Source organism: Dasypus novemcinctus, chromosome 17 (genome assembly GCF_030445035.2).
Source record: "Dasypus novemcinctus isolate mDasNov1 chromosome 17, mDasNov1.1.hap2, whole genome shotgun sequence".
NCBI classification, from domain to species: Eukaryota; Metazoa; Chordata; class Mammalia; order Cingulata; family Dasypodidae; genus Dasypus; species Dasypus novemcinctus.
In genome coordinates, this window is record NC_080689.1 from 37,724,084 (window position 1) to 37,748,269 (window position 24,186).

The following is a 24,186-nucleotide window of genomic DNA, read 5'->3' on the forward strand; positions in this document are numbered from 1 at the left end:
GAACCACTGGAAACATTTGTGTTCCATAATGACAGGCTGCAAATTATTGAATGAAGGTAATTTATCTGACGGAGGTACACTAGAAAGTCAGAGGGAAAGGAAGGACATCCCCAGACCTACCACAATAATCCAAGCAAGAAATGGTGAGCCTTGGTGGCGGCAGAACCAGAGGGCAGGCAGGATCTGCAGGGATTCTTCATGCCTCTGTGGTCTTTATATTTAGACCAACATTTCAACACTACATCACATGTGTTATTTGAATACAAAATTCTCACAGACACTTCTTTTAGAAAAATGAAGCAGCAGAAGTCCCTGCATCCACTCCTGGGCTTCCCTGGAGACAACAGCCATGAGCACCATCTCAAGCAATCTGTCAACTGGGAGCCTTGGCAGGGAAGTCTTTATGGCCTGATGCGTAGAAAAATCAGTGTCTGGGTAGAAAAATCAAGCCATGTTGCAGCACAGGACCAAGCATGTGGTACAAATCCTCTGGGACCATCCTCCGGGACAATGGAGAGAAAACTACCAGCAACTTCTAAGTCTCCAGAAGCACCCACGGCAATACTTTTTCTCTCCCAATCCGTTCTCTCTATAAATTTCAGATTTATGCCTAATTATGGTAAAAATATTTTTAACAAGTGTTTTTTCTTTTTTCCTTTGCCTTGTAAAATAGCAGTGAGAGAAAAAGAAATAGAAATGTATCCTGGGCCCTTCATTACAGTGGCCATTTCCTAAGCTCAACGGGAACTTGGCAGGGATGTTGGTAAATGTTCTTGTGTGGCTGAGAGCCACGGAGGGCCACTTCCTTAGGGATTTACCACTGTCACAGATACTCAGTAAATAGATGTCCATATTTAGGATAAGCAGATAGAATTAAGAAGATATCCCCAAATACACTGAAAATTCCACAAGGGCAGTGACCGCATCATGCACTCTGTTATTTTCCACATTCTTACCCAGGAAAGTGATATGCAAATAACACCTGTCAGTCAGCACCTGCCTGACAGTAAATTCACTGTGACCCATCAGTAAATTATTTGTCAAAAGATTGAGGTTCCTTTCAGAGAGTCTACAACTAGAAGTAGGAGAATCCCATCCGTCAGCCATGTGCGATCTCAGCCCCCTCTCGATTTAGAGGTGGAGTGGACATTGCCATACCAGGATCCTCAGGATGGAGGAATAAAATATGGATTAGAGTGGACTTACTGGTATTCTACTATAGAACGATTGTGACTCTAGCAATGGAAGAAACTGTATCATTGATGTGGAGACAGTGGCCACGGTAGTTGCTGAGGGCAGGGAGAGGGAAGAGGAGATGTGATATGGGGCATTTTTGGGACTTGGAGTTGTCCTGAATGATAATGCAGGGACAGATTCAGAACATTATATATCCTACCATAACCCACTGAAAGGACTGGGAGAGAGTGTAAACTACAATGTAAACTATTATCCATGTGCTACAGCAGTGCTCCAAAATGTATTCGTCAAATTCAATGAATGTGCCACACTGATGATAGAGGTTGTTGATGTGGGAGGAGTGGGAGGGGGGAAATAAGGGAATATAGGAATATCTTATATTTTTTAATGTACCATTTTATGTGATCTATGTATCTTTTTAAAAACAGATAAGATAATAATTTAAAAAAAGATACTATTAAAAAAAAAAGAAGAAGAAATGAGGTTCCTGAGTGTCAGAGAACCATAATCAGGTTGAGGAAACGTTCTACTCACTAGAAATACAGCAAATGGCCTTGGAGCATGACCTCAGGACTCACACAAACTGGGTTCAGATCCTGCCTCCACCACTTTCTAAGTGAGTGTGACTTTAGGAGTTTATTTACTCTCTCCTTGCCCCAATTCCCTCACTTATAAAATGGAGCTATAAAGGACTCACAGGGGAATTGTGAGGAATTAGTGGTATAATAATATACAAAATACAAAATTGCTTGATAAAGGCAAACTATTATTGAAATGGTGTTTGCAAATTAAGTATAAAGTAAATATTCTAATATTTTTAATGCTATGTTTTGTTGTTAGTATTTTTTTTTAAGATTATTTCTCTCCCCTCACCCCCCACCCCAGCTGTCTGTTCTCTGTTTCTATTTGCTGCATCTTGTTTCTTTGTCCGCTTCTGTCGTTGTCGTCAGCGGCATGGGAATCTGTGTCTCTTTTTGTTGAGTCATCTTGTTGTGTCAGCTCTCCATGTGTGTGGCACCATTCCTGGGCAGGCTGCACTTTCTTTTGTGCTGGGCGGCTCTCCTTACGGGGCACACTCCTTGTGCATGGGGCTCCCCTACACGGGGACACCCCTGCATGGCAGGGCACTCCTTGTGCCTATCAGCACTGTGCATGGGCCAGTTGCACATGGGTCAAGGAGGCCCGGGGTTTGAACTGAGGACCTCTCATGTGGTAGACAGACGCCCTAACCACTGGGCCAAGTTCGTTTCCCTGTTGTTAGTATTTTAAATGTGCTAGCTGTTTACAGAGACCTGCTAGAAAATCCTTTGTCACTACGAAGAATTTAGGGCTATGTATTTTAATGCATTGATTTTCTGACAGGAGAGAGTTTGCCTCAGTTTTGTAGGAGTCAACAACAAGTAGAGAAAAGCAAGGTCTGGGGTCAGATCTCAGCTCTGACACTGATTTTCTCTTCATTCTTACCTCTCTGAGCCTCATGTCCTTACCTGTAACATTGAGCTGATACTCACCAACCTGGCTAAGAGAGTTAATGTGCATAAGTCATCTCCCGCAGAGACAGGGACACAGAATGTTAGTGTCCCATTTTCCCATATCAGAAAAAGATTTGGCCTGTGTGACTGTGTGAGGTCCCCACTAACTTTAGAAAATATAAAAAGTCTGAGAACTTCAAGTAGAAAGTTCTTGTTCTCCATAAAAATGCAAAAAAAAATTTCCATTTAAATGACAATCAGTCCCAAATGCGTCGTTCTCAATCACCTTTACTTTTTCCATATATACATCAAGTAAATGGGCCTGATTCAAGTGGGCTGCAAAGCTTGCAGGGGAAGGAACAGCCAAAATATTAGAGAATAAAGTCCTGTATTATAATTTTTGAGGAAGAGGCATATCTGCTTTGTAGCAATCACTTCTCTGGCCCATGAAACTCTTTTTATTGACTGCAGAATGTAGACACGCTGTCAAAGGTTTTAAATCAATTTTATACAATTGCTTCCTTGAACTATCATTACTCCAACAAGATTCATATCTGCAACTGATTTGGAGAGAATTGTGACTAAAATATCAGAGTTGCAGCTCTTATTGAAAAATTCCTCTCTGTAGATTGCTCCTTTTCTGGCTCTTAAAAGCCTAATGCTAGAAAGAAATGAAATCCCATTTTGCATCTGCCTTTTTAAATGTGGGCTTTTAACAATCATAATTCCTAAGCCTGGGTTCATACATATCACCTTACTCCAAACAGAAATTGGGATTAATGGCCTGCTATTAAAAGCAGAAACAAAAATGCAATTGCTTTGGGAGGCACGGAAGTACAGTAATACCTAGAGGAAGAAAAGAGTTTGATACACAACTGAAAAAGCTAGCTTTGCATTAGTTATCAATGCAGTAATGTTAGGAAGTAATAGATCATTCTTCCATTTACTGGCATTCTAAAACTGTGGACTTAATTTATAAGCTTAATGCTTGATAAATTAGGTTCATTTACTGCAGCACTGAAAAATCATTGAAAAGGACCAATCCAGGTGTCTCTCCTTCTTCACCTTCTGCTAAATACCAAGCACCCTGACAACTGGGATTCCATGTTATTAAGTCTCTGGTATATTTGTCTAATACTGTCCAGGCACTGGGGATACAAAGAAGAAGAAGAAGTGGGCCCTGACCTCAGAGGCCAGGGGGAAAGAGAGACATGCAATCAATTAATAGCAAACACAGATGCCTTGAAGTGCAGATATCAGAAAATTAATATACAATTCCACAGGAGTTGGAGAACAAGCAGAGCATCCTGCATCCCTTCTCTAGATTCCTGGAAATGCCACAGAAGGGAAAAGGAGGTTAATGGGTTTCAGGACAAATTTACTAATAAAATAAAGAATTGGGGATACTATGGTAATAGGGTGATGTGGCCTCTGGGCGTGTGTTCAGGAGTGGGAGTTGAAGACCAAGTGAAAGGTAGGGAAATAAAAGTAGAATATATAATGAGAGGGCTAAGGGGACATTTGAGGTTCCTGGAAATAGTTTTCTAATCCTGCCCTTTCCCGTCTATTATACCCCTTTGTGTGCATCATCACCTGCCCAATGGCTACCCTGGGGGAGAGAAGCAGCAGCTTCTGTCCAGCACCAACCACATGCAGTAAGAAACTGCATAGGGCTGGGTAGAGATATTAAGGACTGCAGGAATGCTTCTCTGGCCCTGATCAACTTTCTCCCCCATACCTAGTCCTCCCTCCACAATCAGTGGACCAATTACATGTAAAAGGGTGTGGAGAACCCCAGAGGAGAGCAATACTTGGGATTGAAATATTAGGAAATTTCCAGGAGTAAGGAGATACATATCTGCAATGTAAGAGGACTGTAAAAAAGAAAGATTAAGGTATAATCTGAAAAGGTATTAAAAGATTGGATTGAGGAAACCCTCTCAGAAGACATCAAGTAAAGATAGATTGGGAATTCCACTTCCAAAATGGCAACCTGAGTTGATCTGAGGACATGTTTCCCAGTGAAACAATCATAATGATGAGTCCATTTTAAAAACAACCATTTAAAGTCTCTCTAAGTTGTTCTAGGGGCATATAGCAAATAACGAAACCTATATTCAATAAATCAACTAAATCTCAATAACAGCAGCAAGAGTATGTGGCAAAAAACCCACAACCTGCTTCCTCTCTACCTCTCTTCCCAGCAAGCTTAGCTTGATGGGAGCTTCATTCAGGTGAGCGCTTCCTCTCCCCTTAGCTTCCAGGCCAGGGCTATGGTGTTTCACTGGGAGACTGGGCTGCCTGATTTCTCATCTTACCCAGCTCTGAGCCATTGAGGCTAAATACCTGGCTGGGATGCCAGGGGTTCCCTTCCTCCATCCAGCCTGCACTCATAAGGTGGGTGCTCTTCCCCAGGTGTAGGAGGCCTAGAATAACCAGGCAGCAGTCATCCTTGCCCCAGCTTGCTCATAGCTCAGAGGCTCCTACACTGGGAGAGGCAAGGTACAGATATTGATACATGTATAAGTCAGCCAAAGGGGTGCTGATGCAAAATACCAGAAATTGGTTGGTTTTCATAAAGAGTATTTATTTGGGGTGGAAGCTTACAGATACCAGGCCATAAAGCATAAGTTACTTCCCTCATTAAAGTCTATTTCCACATGTTGGAGCAAGATGGCTGTTGACGTCTGTGAGGGTTCAGGGTTCCTGGGTTCCTCTGGGCTCAGCTCCTCTGTTTTCTCCACAAGTCAGCTGTAGATGATGAGGCTCTCTAGACTTTGCCTCTCTCCACAAGGTCAGCTGTAGACGATCAGGTGAACGGCTCTGTCTCTCTCCCTGGGGTTTCTGCCATGTCTAAGGACCATCTCTAGTCTTCTATGTTCTTCTCCTGGCTCAGGTCCTCTCTTCCTGGGGCTTGCTTCTCTTTCCTCTGTGTGCTTACTTCCTGGGGCTCCAGCTTAAGACTTCAGCATCAAACTCCAACATCAAATCTCCAACATCAGAAACCCTTAACTCTGTTCTTTGCCATGACTTTTATCTGTGAGTCCCCATGCATCAGTGGATGGGGACTCAACACCCTAATGATGTGGCCCAATCAAAGCCCTAATCATACCTCAGTCATGCCCAGGTACAAATCAGATTATAAACATAATCCAATATCTATTTTTGGAATTCATAACCATATCAAACTACTACAATACATTTTGGATATCAATACCAAACATATTCATTCATATAGATATGTCTTAATAAATAAGCAGTTACAACCAATGAATAAAACTAGAACGTAAAACTTTCAAATCAGGATAAGAAAATTCCATACATTTAATGGAATGATGGCAAGGAAAACAAAGAAACATATAGAAAATATAAAAAGGGCTAACTATAAGTCCCAATAAAATACAGATACACAAACCTGTAGTTGAAACCCTTGAGCCAGAATATTTCAGAATTCAGAACTGTTTGGATTTGAGAAAGGCAATGGTGATATATGGTCCATTTAATAAGTACCACTTGTAGTGGGCTCCAGAGCATCTTACTATAATCAAAGAAGTAAATATTTCTTCAGTAAAATGCTTGAGTGTATAAACCAAGTTGCATAAATATAGACTATAGAGAACCTCTTGTCAGCTTAAGCCTGGTTATACCAAGCAGACTTAGGTTAATTCAGTTTTGCTGCTGAATCAATGATGAAAAAGCTTTCAGTTTTTAGAGATTTTTTAATTTTAGAATTATGAATAACCACTATGGACTACATACTAAAAGCTCCTACAACATGTTGAATATAAGAAATATACTTAGAAAGTGTGAAAATATGTGGATGGAAAGAGTATATCTGACAAATCAGAAACCAAATAAATTCCAAATTTAGAGGAAATGAAGTTAAAGGTGAAAGTGACAAGTGTATTGTTGCATACTGGTAATTGGAACAATGGAGTAATAGAAAAAGTCAAATATATGAAGCCTCCCCCTGAACAGTCTCAAATTATGTAAAGTGACAATTGACAAAATTGTGGAGAGATAGATAAATCAGTAATTGCAGTTATAGAATTTAATACATCTTTTGTGGTAGCTGTTAGATCAAGCAGAGAAAAAAATAAGATAGTATTCTGATACTGTTATAACATAATTAAAAAGCTCAATTTAAAGACAGTATAGAATTTATACCCAATATACACAAAAATTCATTCTTTCCAGTTATATAGGACATTCACAGAAATTGAGGATATGCTAGATGACACAATAAGGGAGAGAAAAGGAACATATAAGGAAATTTAAGTTATTTGACAATGTTCTAGTTCTAGATGGAAGGTTCCAGTGTGTTACATTGCAGATAATTAAGTAAACATATGAACAAATAGATGATCAAATATACCAATAAAACAAAGTATCATGCTTAGAAAGTTACATTGTGTTACAAAACAAGGACTTACAATTAATCAAAATCTGTATATCTGAGATACAAAAACTGGAAAATTTAATTTTATTTCAAAATAATATAAGCCTATGTTGATCTCAAACAATTAGCAACATACAGAACATGTTCCCTGAACATATGTAGTAAAATTTAAAATCAGTAACAAAAGTATAATCTACAGAGAAAATCCCAAATTTCTTATAATTGATCTCTTAGCTAAGGAACATTTAGATTACAGAAAAAAATCAAAAGCAAAATTAAAAACACTTAGAGCCAAATGACTATTAAAGCACTGTAGTTTACAATTTTTGGAATCAGCTAAAGCATTTATTAGGTATTGGTTTGAATTAATTCATTAGAGAAGAAGTAAACAAGGACAACAAAAACTTTGAAATTGAATTTTCTGTGAGGAACTAGAAAAAGGCAAAATATCAGAAGGAAAGACATAATAAAATTAAGGTTCATAAGGATAGTCATAGCTATCAAGGGCCCATCAATGGACACTAGTCATTGCCCGTGTACCTGGGTGATTACTGCTGTTCCATTAGAGAATGTGGCAGAGCTCCCAAGGATAGGAATTCATTATTCTTTCCACTGTTGTGTGAATCTCTACCCACTATGGCAATGCCCCATGAACACTTGAACACATTTATATGCCTTATATGTATGCCCAGGTGAACTTCCTCCATGTAGCTCCCATCGCTGACACCCCACACCGATGATCCTCCCCTCCCATGGCTGTAGCCCTTCTGTGATCCAAACCTTCTTCAAAAATGAAGTCCAGAATATTGCCAAATACAATTTTTAGGAAAATGAAACAATAATGATGGTTTAACGTAGGAGATAAAATACATAATACCTTAGAAAAACTGAAACTGAAATAAAGTTAAAAAAATGGGGATATTAAAAAAATAATGAAAAATATTTTTAAAAAATTTTTGATGTTTTGCCTTTCATCACCGTAATATCTGTCATCCTGTATGTACGGTGGAATTTTCTTCCATTTCTTCCACTGTGTCTTACTTTTTTTTTTCATTTTGTCTTCGGAGAAGTTTTAGGTCACAGTAAAGTCACATACAGAATATAAGAGACTCCCATGCACCCTACATCCTCTCTTCTTTCCCCTTCTTGTATCAATAACCTTCTTACATGTGGCTGGTACATTTGCCAAACTGGTAAAAAAATATTGATACATAGCTACCAACCATGGTCAATGGTTTACATTATGGTTTACACTTTAGACCATGTACTTTTATAAAATTTTTGGTAAAATCTAACATATCCTGTATCCATCATTGCAAGACTATGCAGAACACTTATATTGCCCTCTAAATACCCACTCTTAATGTATTCTATCCTCCCTTTCCCTCTCCTTGGGGCCCACGGCAACCACCAGTCTTCACTCCTTGAACAACAAGATTCGTAGGTATTTGCAACAACACAGAAGGCTTAACACACTAGTCTGTCCTCCCCTATAGGGAACCACCCATGCTCTCAAGAGAAACCCTCTCCTCTCTTTGAGAATATATCAGGTCTCCTCCAGGATCGGAGTCCAATTCCTCCCCACTCCAAAATAATAACTTGCACATTTTCTAGAAGACTTCCCCAGGGGCACACTGTTCCAAATACACCCCATCCAACACGCTAAACCAATAACCCTTCCTTGTCATATTGCCAAAGTGTTTTCTCAACATTGTAGTTTCAACCACATACCCACCAATCCCCAGTGTTCACCTGCTCCCTTCCCTAGCCCTCACACCAGTTCCATGGGCCATCTGACCCATCCTCCCCACCCTACCCCCCTGTTAAGCTTACACCATCTAACCCAATGTATCATTATACCCCTGTCATATCCCCTTACTTCACTTCTCACTTCCACTTTTCTACTCAGTTCCACCTTATCATAGATTTTGCCCATATGGGCATTGGCTCACAACCTTTTCCTCCATTTCTATTTCTATTTCTATTTCTATTTCTATTTCTATTTCTATTTCTATTTCTATTTCTATTTCTATTTCTATTTCTATTTCTATTTCTATTTCTATTTCTACTTTCCAGACTCTAGCTCTCTGGGTTGGCTCAATTTGCTTAATTCATAGCAGAGAGGTCATGTAATATTTCTCTTTCAATGCCTGGCTTGCTTCACTCAACATAATGTCTTCAAGATTCATCCATGTTATCCTGTGTGGTAGGATAACACACAGCTGAGTAATATTCCAGCAGAGTAATATTCCATTATATGTATATAACACATTTTGTTTACCCATTCATCTGTTGGATCCTTGATATTTACGTCTATCCTTATGAGCTTTTGTCTTTGAAGTTGCAATGCAACCTAGTGTTGTAAGGTGCCTAAGAGTTACCTCCTGAGAGTCTTGCTTAAATGTGGCCTCTCTCTGAGCCAAACTCAGCATATGAATGCATTACCTTCTCCCCAGCATGGAACATGACTCCTGGGGATTAGCCTCCATGGCACTGAGGGAATACTACCCAACACCAACAAGCAATGCAACTGGAAAAAGACCTTGAATAAAAGTGGGGAAAGGTAAAGATAAATGAGTATATATGGCTAAGAGACTTCAAAATGAGTCAGGAGGTCTTCCCAGGAGTAATGCTTATGCACATCTCAGCAGGATCTCACAGACTGCCAAAGTAGATACTACCCCAAATAGTGGGGCTCCTGAGGGCTCTGGAGACACCAGTTCCTTTGGTCATGGCAGATAGCTCCAGTGGTTGGTACCTTGCCAGTGGGCCCTACTTTGGAGTTCATGCTCTCTGGTATGACAGAGCTGGACTCAGATATGACTTCTCTGCCACTTCTGTCCCCTTTATTTGAGCCTATAGGTGGTGCTAATGTTGGTAGGTGTACATCCAAAAGACTTGAATCTCTGGTCTGTCCATGTGCCAGTTGGGCCCTGAGCCTTAGCAGATTGGCAACACCTACTCTCCAGTTCATTGGACTCATCCAGGACAACTAACAGAAGTAAGGATGGACAACTACCACACCAAGAACAAAGAGAATCTACAACTGCAAGCAAGAGAATCCCATCCATCAGCTATATGGGACTAAATACCCCCCTCAATTAGAGGTGGGATACGCATTACCATCCCAGAATCCTCAAGATAGGGGAATAAAATGAGTGGACTTACTGGTATTCTACTATAAACTTATTGTGATTCTAGCAAAGGAAGAAATTATATCATTGATGTGGAGACAGTGGCCACAGGAGGTGCTGAAGTCAGGAAAAGGGACAAAGGGGGCAAGTTCAGAACTCAGAATTGTCCTGAGTGACATTGCAATGACAGATATGGGTCATTACATATACGGACAAAACCTACAGAATTGAGTGGGAGAGCGTGTAAACTGCAATGTAAACTATAATCCATGATTAGTGGCATGTTCCAAAATGTGTTCATCTATTGCAATGAATGCACCACACTGAGAAAAGAAGTTGCTAATGTGGGAAGGATGGGAGGGCAGGGGAGTGGGGCATATGGGAATTCCTTATATGTTTGTTATGTAACATTTTATGTAATCTAAGTATCTTTTATTTATTTATTTTTTAAGTTAAATTAAACTTAATTTTTTATTGTCTTTTTGTAAAAGATACATAGACCACAACAAATGTTACATTAAAAATAAATAAAAAATATATTTTAAAAAATTGAGGACATAAATAAAGAAGTAAACAAAGCCACAAATATGATTAACAAATTAAGAAGCTGGACCCTTAGAAAGATTGATGAAATAGAAAAGTTTTGGCAGGACTAAAATGGGAAAAATTAACATCAATAAATATTTAGAGACTTAAAAGTTTGAAATGCTTACATATACTATGTGATTATTATGAATGGCCATATGTCAGTTCATTTGGAAAACTCAGTGATATAAACTTCTAGAAGAAATAAAAATATGTATTTATAAATAGAAAATTTGAATAGGCCAATAAATATGAATTTAAAAAATAAAATATTTCTTTAAAAAATGACTTAACCCAAGATAACTTTATGGTTGAGTTCTATAAATTTCTCAAGGGACTGATAATTCCTTTTTAATGAAAGCTTTACCAGAATAAAGAAAAAGAGAGTACTCTGACCTAGTGAAAAAAAGACAATTCAAGGAAAGAAAGGTAAAGCCAATTATATATATGTGCATATAAATATAATGAAAAATCCTAAATGAAATATTAAGCACCTGAGGATAAGTATTCACGTCTATATGTTCATCAAATAGGATTTATTCCAATAATGGTTCAGAAAGAAGATTTATTGACATAATTTACTAAGAGATAAAGCAGAAAAACACATAATTATGTTAATAGATGCAAACAAGGCAACTGAAAGTTAAACATCTATTATAATTTTTTTTTTTAATTTAGAAACCCAGAAATAGATGGTAATTTTCTTATCTTGGTAAAGGTTATCTAACAAAGTCTATAGCAAATATTATACTTTATGAGGAAACTTTGGTCATATTCCCTTTAAGGTCAAGAATATGACAAGAATCCTACAACCATTCCTACATACCTACTGACAGAGTGCTGAAGTACTGTCTAATGATTGCACTCTCTCTCTCTCTCTCTTATGTATGTGTTTGTGTATGTGTATGGCTTAGAAGGTATAGTAATCAGAGAGATCCACTGCTTCTATTCCATTTCAATAAAGGACTTGCTTCCCTGCTGCAGGCAGCGTGGTTGGCAGAGAGCCTTCAGCAGTCTGCTCCTTCAGGGCCTCCCAGTTGCATAAAGCCTCCTCATCAGAGGTTCTGCCCTTCCTGGAGCACTTACCTGATGATTGAGTAAGGCACAATAATAAAGACCTGACTGTTTTGACCCATCTGGGACAACTGATGGGTACTACTTGCTCCAGAATTCCGTGCTGAGATAGCTGAGGCTTTATCAGGTCTGCAGAGCAGTTTGACTTTTCCTTTTACTTTATATTGCTTCCTCTCCTTTCCTTTCAAAGGCGTTTATCCCTCAAAAAACACCTTGAGCCCTAACTATCCCAATACTTGCTGCAGGTGAACCACCCCATCTGTGCCTGAAGGAAACAAAGATATTATTTTTGACATGGAAAATCCGGTGGCTAAGGGAATTTAGAAACTCTGCTGATTAGATGATCCATTTTTTAAAGAATTATTTGTCAGACTGTGCTGGACTAGCAACTTACAGATCAATTCTCTTACCAATAACAACTAGGAAGTCTGGAAAAAAGTATGAAAATCATCTGTTTGAAAGAATTGGAGAGCTGAAAAGGTAGTCAGTATTTAGGGACAAAGACCCTGGGGAGAAGGAGAATTCATTGAGGTGAATCTTATATTTTAAGCCAATTTTCCCTTTGATGCTTTTTGCTAATTTTTTATTAACCCAAGCAGTGAGGCTAAGAAGCAAAGTATAAAGTAGCTGCTAAGAGGCAGAAACTCTCAACAGAAATTTTTAGCAGCCTCACTGGAGAGTCAGAAATTGTATTTCAGGGCTACCACAGCAGCGAGGACTTGAAGGACAAATATGTCAGATAAAAGGGATGCACAGAGAAGTTAAGTCAGACAGGGTACCTTCCCTAAAGGTATTTCCAATTCCAAAACATTATAGGCTGAGAGCAGCAAAAATCCAAAAATAAATTCATTGTTCAAAGTCTGAGGAAATAAGCAGAACTACCAGCAGTCTTCTGGTAACAAGGAAATAAAAATTGGAGTCCAAGAACTTCCAAGGTTAAGACACCCAAGTAAACAAAATAGGTTCGGCAGCGAAGACTACTGAAGGACAGTCCATCAGAATAACCAGATATAGAGCAGAACTTTAATAAGCCCAATTCTTAAATTTGTAAAGGGGATGTACCCCTAGACCAATGACCTGACAGACGCTAATGACCATCCTTTGCAGAGGAAGATAATAGCCTCTAGAGATGCTACAATTTATATATAACACCCAGCATTAAGTAAAAAATTACCATGCATAACAAAAAAGAGGAAAAAAAAGAATAGCACATAATGGAAACAAGCCTACAAAAAAACCCCACAAACAGATTTTTGAGTTTTTAAACAATCAATTTAAAATAACCATGATTTATATGATCAAGAAAAGAAAGGGGAGGATAGAGAATTCCACCAGAAATCTGTACTCTATGAAAAAGAAACAAATACTTTAAATTCTAGGAATAAAATATACTATATAAAATGCACAATAAAATAGGATTTAAGATATTAGACATAGCTGAAGTGAGGATGAGAGCCGTCTACCACACGGGAGGCCCGCGGTTCAAGCCCCGGGCCTCCTTGACCCGTGTGGAGCTGGCCCATGCGCAGTGCTGATGCGCGCAAGGAGTGCCGTGCCACGCAGGGGTGTCCCCCGCATAGGGGAGCCCCACGCGCAAGGAGTGCACCCATAAGGAGAGCCGCCCAGTGCAAAGGAGGGAGCAGGCTGCCGAGGAATGGCGCCGCCCACACTTCCCGTGCCGCTGACGACAACAGAAGCGGACAAAGAAACAAGACACAGCAAAAAGACACAGAAAACAGACAACTGGGGGAGGGAAGGGGAATTAAATAAATAAAAATAAATCTTTAAAAAAACAAACAAACAAAAAAAAACTAATGCCAGAAATGTCCTTCAATGGATGAATGGTTAAACAAACTGGTACAGTCATCAAATGAAATACTACTCAGCAATAAAAAAGAATGAACTAGGGAAGCATCTGTGGCTCAGTTGATTGGTCTCCCATATACCATATGGGATGCCCTGGTTTCATGTCCTAGAGCCTTCTTGTGAAGGCAAGTTGGCCTGTACCCACAGAGAGCTGACAGCCCGTGCCCAAAGAGAGCTGGTGCAGCAAGATGATACGACAAAGGGAGACACGCAGACACAGAAGAAAGTGCAGCAAATGGACACAGAGAGCAGATATCAAGCAAGCCACAAGGGGGAAGAGGAATAAAAAAATAAAGAATAAACTATTATTTCATGCAGTTATATGGATGATCTCATTGGTATTATGCTGAATGAAAAAAGGCCATCTCAAAAAGTTACTATGTGATTCCATTTTTGTAACAACATAATGAAATGAAAGCATAGAGATGGAGAACAGATTAATGGTCAGAGGACAGGGGTAGGCATTGCCAATATAAAGGAGTGGTACAAAGTGTTCTTTCGTGGTAATGAAACAGTTTTATGTCTAATTTGTGGTGGTTACAAGAATGTACCATAGGATGAAATTACATAGAACTACACATATATGCATGAATGCATGTAAAACATGTTAAAAACTGAATACCACTGGTATAATACCAACAGTATTATACTGATGTCAATTTCCTGACTTGGATATTGCATTAGTTATTTAAGATGTCAACATTGGAATATGTTGGGTAAAAGGTAGATGGGACTATTTGTACTATTTTTGCAAGTACCCAAGAGTCTATAATTATGTCAAAATAAAATGTTTACAAAAGGTATAGTCCATGTGAAGCATCTAACATAGTGCCTGACTCCTAGTATGTGCTTGATAAATGTTTGCTGTTATTACTAAAAAAATAATGAAAGACATTGATTCACAGATGCAAGAACTGTCTGAATGCCAAGGAAGATAAGTATATAGAACTCTATTCCTTGGCACATCATAAACATACTGCTTAAATAGGGCATCGGGAATGAAAGGAAGAGAAAAGGGAAAGTGAAAGAAAGAGAAAGAAAGAAAGAAAAAGAAAGGAAGAACGAGAGAGCTGGGATCAGGGGGTCTGCAAGTGGAGACTCATCAGACAACTTTATTGTTTACAAGGGGCTCTCCATATACCCCAGTCTAAGTGACAACAAGCAGCAACTTGCAGTTAACTATCAGCATTACTCAAAGTCTAAGGAATTCAAAAAAATCTTATCTCAAGGTACAAAGTCTAAGGGTTCTATTTACTACAAAAGGCTATGTGCTCATCTTTTCTTTCAGCCTTTAACAGCTTCATCCTGTTTGCTGGGAACTCTTAATTACTACATTCCTTAGGTTGCAAGTGTAGCCATGGAGACAGCAATCTTTACTGGTGAGACCACTGTGCCTCAGTTTCCAGCACAGGTGTTAAAAGCTGCTTTTTGACCTTGAATAAGGGGGAAATGGAAAGGACAAATGAGTTTATATAGCTGTGAGTCTCCAAAAAAGAGGCGGGAGGTCCTCAGAGGGGTCACACTTATGCACGTGTCAGCAGGATCCCAGAGACAGCCAAAGTAGATACAACCCCAGGTACTGGCTCTCCTGAGGGCTACAGAGACCCACTGGTTCTATGGTAATGACAGATGGCTATAGAGTTCAGTGCCATGTCAGTGGGCTCTACTTTGGAATTTGTGCTCCTGAGTGTGATGGAGATAGACTCAGATGTGACCATTCTATACATGCCTCTTCTGTCACTTTTACTGAACCTGTGGTTGACGCTAGGGTTGGTATATACTCAGGAGACCTGAATCTCTGGACTGTCCTTGTAACAGCTGGGCTCTGAGCCTCAGCAGACTTGGAACTACTACCCTCTTGTACATTGGACTTACCCCAGCCAGCTAACAGGAAGGTGAAGAAGGTCAACCACCACACCAGGGGGCCGAGAATGCCTACAACTGCAAGCAGGAGAATTGCATCTATCATCCATGTGTAATCTAAGCCCCCTCTTGATATAGAGGTGGAGTGGACATAACCATCCCAGGGTCCACAGGAGGAATAGAGTATGGATTAGAATGAACTTACTGATACTCTACCATGGGACTATTGTGATTAGTAATGGAAGGATCTGTAGCATTGATGTGGAGAAAGTGGCCATGGTAGCTCTTGAGGGTAGGGAGAGGAAAGAAGAGATATGACGTGGGGGCATATTCAGGACTTGGTGTTGTCCTGGGTGTTACTGCAGGGACAGATGCTAGACATTGTATGTCCTGCCATGGCCCACTGTGTGGACTGGGGAAGAGTGTAAGCTACAATGTAAACCATGATCCATGTGGTGCAGCAATGTTCCAAAACGTATTCACCAAGTGCAATGAATGTGCCATGATAATGAAAGAGGTTGTTGATGAGGGAGGAGTGTGATGTGGGCGGTATATGGGGATCTCTTATATATTTTCTTTAATGTAGCATTTAAAAAATAATAATAAAGAGAAAAAAACAAAGCTAAAGAGAAAACTCAAACAGAAAAATGAGGATATTGCCATAAAGAGCATTAATAAGGCTAATAATTGACTTACTAATAAAAATAATTCAATCCAGAAAAAAATTGAAAACATCTTTAACATGCCCCCCAAAATTGCCAACCCAGTGAAAATTTATTTTAAAATAAAGATGAACTAAAGATATTTCTTAAAAAAATAAAAATGAATTTACTACGAACAAGCTAAGAAATATTAAGTTAATTTTTTAGGCAGAAGAAATATTACCCCAGACAAAAATATGTGAAGAAATCCAAATAAATATTAACAATATAAAATAGTAACAATATGCCTTGTAGGGTTTATGTGACAACTATAATATAAAAGGCAGGAAGGGGATAAATGAAATTAAAATGTTGAAAAATCCTTCTTGTCATGGAAGTGGTAACAGTAATAATTTATTTTAAACTTTAATATATCAATGACATGTGTTGTAATTTCAATGGTAACTACTAAAAGGAAAAAAGGATTATATAACTAACAAGCTAATATAGGGGGAAATGGAGTAATAAAAATATTTGCTTATTTTAAAAGAAGATAAGAAAGGATTGAAAATGGAACACCAAAGAGATGACACAGAAAATAATCAGTAAAATGGTAGAGACTCAAATTATTAGTAATTTCATTACATGCAAAAAAATGATTGGAGAACAAATTAAACAATTATAATGGATAAGGGGTATCCAATTAGATTAAAAAATAAATCATAATTTTATGTTGATTACAAGATATAACTTTAATTATCAGTACACAGAAAGGTTGAAAATAAGAGCAAACCTTAACCAAAACAAGCCACAGTAGCTATATTATAGAAAAACAAAATAGACTTTATGGAAAGAAGCATTCATAGACATAATGACGAATATTCCATCCTTATCAAGCAGTCATCCAAGTAGGAAGGTATACAATTCTAAATTTGGATGTGTTTAATATATAGATTTAAATTATATAAAGAAAATATTGGTAGGAATCTTAAGGAGAAATTAATAAATCTAAAAACTTGATGGCAAATTTGAATACAACAGGGAAGCAGATATGGCTTAAGTGACTGGGTTCCCATCTACCATATGGGAGGTCCAGGGTTTGATTCCTGGGGCCTCCTGGTGAATGCAAGCTGGCCCATGTGTTGAGCTGGCTGAGCAGAGAGCTAGCCCACGTGGAGTGCTGGTCCCTGTGGGAATGCTCACCCATGCAGCAAGCTGGCCTGAGCAGAGAGGTGGGGCAGCAAGATGATGCAACAAAAAGAGACACAGAAGAGAGACAATAAGAGACAAGCAGACCAAGATGCTGAGGTGGTACAAGAGATTGAGCACCTCTCTCCCACTCCAGAAAATCCTAGGATTGGTTCCCAGTGCCACCTAAAGAGAAGAGAAGCAGACATGGAAAAATGCACAGCGAATGGATAGAGAGAGAGTGCAGGGTATGGGGGAAAGGTATTGTGGTATTTAAGATGTGTATTTAAAGTAATTTAAATACAACAGTTTCATTAATGGATAGAACAAGGAAGCAAAAAATTACAATGTATATAGAACATTTGAACAACATGACTGACACATTGACCTAATAATGCATTTAACACTGGTAGATTATACAGTCTTCTCAAAGGCACTAACAGTTTTTGAAATTGGACATGCACAAGTCTCCACAGATTTCAGTGGATTGAAATAATGCAGAGCATATTGTCTGAATATAAATATAATGAAATAAAAATAAAAGAGATTATTAGAACATTTCCCAAATGTTCAGAAATTAAACAATGGACTTCTAAATAACCTATGTATCAAAGAAGAAATCTTGATGAATAGTAAAAATGTTTTTAACTGAAATATAATGGGAAAATAACATTTAAAAACATGTGGATAAAGCTATACTTAAAGGGAAATTTATAGCCTTAAATTTAAATGTTATAAAAAAACAATAATCCAAGATTTATCTAAAAATTTGGAAGAGCAACAAACTAAATTCAAAGAAAATAGAAAGAAATGCCATAGTAAATGTATATTCATATGCAAAAGATTCAATATGAGAATGTTCATAAAAGCCCTATGTGAAATAATCCCAGGCTGGAAACTACCCAAATGTGAATTAACAGTAGAAATGATAGTTTCCATGCCATGTTTTCTTAAAATGAAATACTATACACAATGGGATGAAAAAAATTCTTCTACATTAAAGAACATAGATGCATAATACAAAAGAATGAATTAAGAGAGTCCTACATAGAAGAGTACACAGGAAAAGGTAATCTGGTTCCCAGTGTTCATTAGTTAGAATATAAAGATGGGGATGGAAGGAAAGGATGCAGCAAAAGATGAGATTATATAGTGCTAATAATGTTCTTTTCCTTATCTTGGTAGTGTGTTCCCTATGTGAAGTTATTGAGCCATACATTTAGGATTTGTGTACTTTTTGAAAAGTGTACTTCATTAATATGTTTACTTAAAATATATCAAGAAAAATTAGTAATGTTTGTCTGTGCTAGCAATAAACAAATAGAAATAGAAATTTAGAGTAGAAAATAAAATCTTAAACTATAACATATATAGAAGTTGACCAACAAATACTACTCAAGGAATTTATAGAGAATTTTAAAAACTATATTAAAAGCTATTTTAAAAAGCCTTGAATATATAAAAAGCTATATATGGTAATATTGTTAATATACCCAGTCTTTTGCAATTACTAGGGAGATTTAGTCCAATTCTAATCAAATTCTCTGCAGGATTTTTATTGTAAATATGAGAAGACAAAGCATTCTAAAATTTATATGAAAAATAAAGATGTATGAATAGCATGACTATTGAAAATAGCATTGAAAAAAAGAAGGCAGTTTTTATGAAAAGAGTTTTAAAGATGTAATTATAAAGGCATTGCAAATTATTAGCTCCATAAGAAACTGGGGCTTAAAATGATCCTTGAAAGAGAGAGAAATTTTCCAGGAGAAAGAAAGAGGTAGAGGAAGAGCACTCCAGATAGGAGGCAAATCTGGCAAAATCCTGAGCCAGGAAGCAATATTAATTAAGGGAATCTACTGTTTCTGTTGGGTTGAAGTGTAGAGGTGACAGAAGAGGCTGGAGGGATTGGCAGAGGCCCAAGCAACCATCTTCCCACACTCTTACAATAAATTTCCACTTGCTTTGATTTGGTTTTAAATCAGTGACCTCCTTTTCCTTTCAAAACTTAATTCTAAGTCATCCTCAATACCCTTTGACTTTTAAAACTAATTGAAAATATATCTTGGACAGCTGTTTTAATTTGGACTTGGGTGGTTATTGCAAAGAAAACCAGCCTCCCTTAATGAAATCAATCCTACCTTCTGCATATTTGGTGATGGAAGGAGATGCTGTTTGTGGTATCAGAGCAAACAAAAAACCAACTCAGGGAAGATGATGTGGCTCAGTGGTTGAGCATTGGCTTCCCACATACAAGGTCCTGAGTTAAATCCCTGGTGCCTCAAAAAAAAAAAGAATGGAAAGTGAATAGATTCTTTCATTATGTGATTCAGTGTTAGCCAATGCAACACTTGAAAGCTCACTTCTATTAGCACCAGAACAGGAAACCAATGAATTAGGTTTTTTCCTCCATAACCATGGTCTTAGAGCCAGCTTTAGCAAACCTGTTTGTTCACCCAACAAATACATATTGAGCATGTACTCTGTGCCAGGTACGGTTCTAGGTCTCAGTGACACAGTTGTACACAAAACAGACAAAATCCCTTCCCTCATGGGATTACATCCTATGAGTCAAGACTGAAAATTAACGAAATAAATTACAAGTAACATGCAGAGTTAGAGGATGATGCATGTATTGGAAAAAGTAAAGCAAGGACAGGATAGCGAGTGCTGGGGTGGGGCTATAGTTGAGTTTGTCAGGCAGAAGGAATAAGAGGAAAGCATGCCTGTGCCTGTGCTTGTGCCTGCTCTGCTGGAAGAACAGGGAGGCGGATGCTGGCAGAAGCAGAGGGGGTGGGGAAGGGCCTGGGACAGGGAGGTAGCTGGAGGGAGGGGCGATCTCGCAGGACCAGGTAGGCCACTGCAGTGACTTTACCTATTAACTCTGGGGAGTGGAGTAACAAGCTGACTAAAATTTGCTGCTGCGATTACCCACTATCTCCTTGCAGCACTTTTTTCCCTTATCAGTGGCATTCCCAACCCATCCCCTCTCAGGCAGTCTGTGGTTTTAACTCTTGGTTTCCTATGAGGCCCTGTACTCCGGAATACATCTAGAAAACATACTCACATTGCGATAAGACTGTGCTACCCGTGGAAACATGGTAGGGGCCAATTTCTCTCTGAATTGGGTTTATGCCAGAGTTTGTTAGGTCAATGACCTGTTTTTGCATCATACTGCTGAGTCAGGAAGAATAAAATCCTTTTGCAATTTCCATTTTACATATACACTTAGGTGCATGGACTAGTTATCTAACCAGAAGGATGAGGGGGAAACTGTAAGGAAAAGATTTCAGAAAAGGCACATTAAAATAGCTCCAATTTATGCAGAACTATAAACTAGGTAAAACTATGAGATGAGTAAAGCAAAAAACTTTGTGATTTCTAAATTGGGAAGGGTGAGATGCATGCAGATTCTATTTGTCCATGGATCTGGAGAAAGAAGGCGTTGTCTATGCTATCATGGTTTGAGGAGAGCTTAAAGTCTCCCCTGCCTGTCAAATGATCTCATCTTTTTATCCCAGTACAGGGGATTTGGATAGAAGGAATTGATTATTAGGTGCAGATTTTCTGAGAGTAGTGACTTAATACTTCCTAATCAGTAACTATTAACTGAAATTGAACCCATCTGTTGGCTTATCTCCCTGTGGGGTAAGATCTGAAATGTATTACTTCAGGTATAAGGCAATGGAGAAATTTCAGAAAAAAATCCAGAATGCCAAGGCTGCCTTGTATGGGACTTCTTACTGGGAAGCCGTGGCCAAGGCAGGTGTGTGTGTGTGTGTGTGTGTTTGTGGTGGAACTTAAGCACCATCAGCACTATAGATTCTTTATCTCTTCTGCCCTACCTCCACCCCCAGCACCTAAAATGGTACCTGGAATGAAGCAGGTGCTCAAAATATATTTGTTGAATTATTAGCTTGAATGATTGAATGATAAAAAGGTGAAAGGAGGGAAAAGGTAGGATATAAATCCCCCTGGGAGAGAGAGTACTTTAAGAAGAAAAATGACTGCCTGGAGCTAATTTCCTGAAAACAGGAATGTTGAAGGGAGAAGAAAAAATGGTTAGTAGAGGGAGTAAAATAACCCTGAGAGGGGGTAAAATAACCCTGAGAGAGGTGGGTAAAAAAAATCACTACCAAAAAGATTTGACCCAGTTATAAAAAGGCATTAGTACCCTACAAGCATGGCATTGGTGCCATGAGCTAGAGACTGGCTCAAAGTCCCTTCTGCCTCCCATTGCCTTAGAGTAAGTATGGAGTAGTGATCTTGTTAGAAAGGAGAATGTTCTTGACACCCAAGGTGCAAATGGGCTTGGGAATTTCTTCAAGTTTTCAGGGAGGTAGGGAGAAAAGACATCCCTTAGAACCTGTCTTAAAAGTAATTTCTGAAAGTCTGTTAAGTTAGGAGACATCACTGGCCTGGTATTTTAGTATTATAAATGGGCTGAGCCCTAAGAAATTTTATATTTATATGATTCTTGTCTTTCTTCTACTTGGGAATGCATCAGAGTCACCTGGGAACCTTTTGCAACTATAGGTTCCCAGGCCCCATTGTGATTCAGGTATACTGAATCACAACTTTTCTTAAATGACTCTCTCCAGATAAATCTGAAGTTGCTATCCTGACAATTGGAAACTATCTGGGTAGAAGTCAGATCCACCTTTGGCAAGTTTCTTAAATTTACAAATCTGATCTTTCTTCTTTGAAAAATTGAATTACTAACATCATAGTAATTTCCCTTAATGTATGTACCACTATGATGTCCAACACATACTGTAGAGTTAAGGTACAGTTTCATATTATCAGACATCATCTCTATAACTTTGGTCCCACTTGCCTCTTAGTTATTAGCACATTTGATGTAAATGGATACCTCTTTCAGAGGACAAAAGTTAGTGGTCTTTGTATTCGGGTATTCAGAATTCTGCACTGTCACCTACTTGCTGGGCAACTTGCTCAAGTTCTCTGAAGTTGGTTGTGTGCATCTGTGTTTCATCAGAAAAAGAAGGATGAAACCCATACCCATATCACATGGTTGGTGGGAGGACTAAGGTAGAATGATGCTTAGAGTGAAAGTCCAAAATCTGCATTCACTTTTGTTAACTGTCATGTTGAGCGGGAGCTCATTGTATGGAATAAAATTCTGTGTTAGCTATGAAAGGAGCATACAACAAGGGAAATCAGTAGGGGAGGTATGACTTAATATTATTTGAAGGGATGTGGACAATAACCTAAGTTCCTGAAAAATAATATGTTCAGGGTCAGGTGGTAGATGGGGAGGGAGTTTACTTATACATTTGGAAATCAGTAGCCTACTTACAGTCTGGTCCATTTTAAGAAGATATTTTCAAGTCTGGTCTGAACTCTGGAATTTTAAAACCTGAAAAGAACCCAAAAAACAAAGCTGAACATGCTTCAATAACTTACCTGAGGTCACAGAGTTAATGGCAGACTTAAGACAAGCTGAATTCTAATAGGGAGCACAGATATATAGGTGGGCAAACGCCATCCAAGTTGGTTAGAAATAGCAAGAGTGGTCACTGAAAACATCCACATTTTGTGCTCTACACCCCCAATTTCTAAACCTGCTGATCTGCTACCATATCACCAGTCTAGCCCCCTTTCAATGGTTTACAGCATATGACCGTTACTCTATTATAGGGAAAGGGGTGAAAATTGTGCTGTCTTATGCCTGGTTCTGCCTTGAGTGTTTTTATGTTTAGTTTTTTTTCTATATGCTCTTATCCTGTGCTTTGAACATGACTTCATGACAGCCCTAGGTACCTGATGAATGCTGTTCACCCTTTTGCTAATGCATCCTGTCTTCTCCTTAGCTATTTGGTTTCATCCTCTGACGGTCCCAACAGGGTGGGCATAGTACAGATTGCTGGGAGGGCAGGTTGGGTAGTTATTGGAATATCTGAAAGAGATGCAAAGTTCTAGCCTGATTCCTGAGAAGGGAAAAAATAAGTATGTGAGGATGGCATTGGATATTCATTGCCTTGAAAGATCATTTGGTCATGGAGAAAGGAGCCCTACTTCTGGCTCTGAATGCAGCTGTGAGCAAAGACCCTGGTAGGAAAGGTCTGGGAAAGACACCCACGAGACAGGAATGTCTGTGTGTGTGTGTTTCCCAGTTCTTCTCTACTGGGATGAGAAAGAAAGGTGTGGGGGGATTGCTCTTCAAATAAAGGGCCAGGTCCAAGGCTGAGCACAGAAGCAAAGCCACAGTTGACATAGTAAGCCCCTGGAAACAGACACACAAACCAAACAAGCCCCTTCATGGTGAGCTGTGCAGAGAAAAAGGCCAATGTATGTACAGGGCTTACATCACCAGGGTACCTTCCATCCTCCATGACCTGATCCATTTGCAGATCTTCATAATGTTCCTATTCCCTTGCCTACCTCAATTGCCCTTCCCATATCTTCAAACTATTCTCAGGAAGAATAGTTCAACCCTCAGTTTCTTCATTTGCAAATAAGGGTTAAAAATATTATCTTCCAAGTAAGATCATTGTGACAGTTTGAAGCTGGGTGGAACCAGTAGATCATGTCCTTAGCGTTTATCCATTCCTGTGCCTTTAAACCTATCATAGATGGGACCTTTTGATTAGATTTGGTTAAGGGATTTTTTGATTAGATCTATGATTAGATCATTTCACTTAAGGGTCTTTGATTGGATTGCAGGACCCAGGGCAGGTCTTAATCCTCTTTCTGGAGCCCTTTATAAATGGAGGACTAAAAAGCTGCAGGCATAGTTGGAAAAA

General features: G+C 38.7%; 1 long non-coding RNA gene across 1 annotated transcript in view; it reads right to left on the reverse strand.

The window, feature by feature from the left end:
* LOC131273957 (uncharacterized) overlaps positions 1–24,186 on the reverse strand; it is a 71,700-nt gene that overhangs the window by 40,543 nt on the left and 6,971 nt on the right. The window contains exon 2 of the long non-coding RNA XR_009181142.2: positions 22,740–22,799. This is a non-coding gene — a long non-coding RNA (uncharacterized lncRNA). The remainder of the gene's footprint in view (positions 1–22,739; positions 22,800–24,186) is intronic.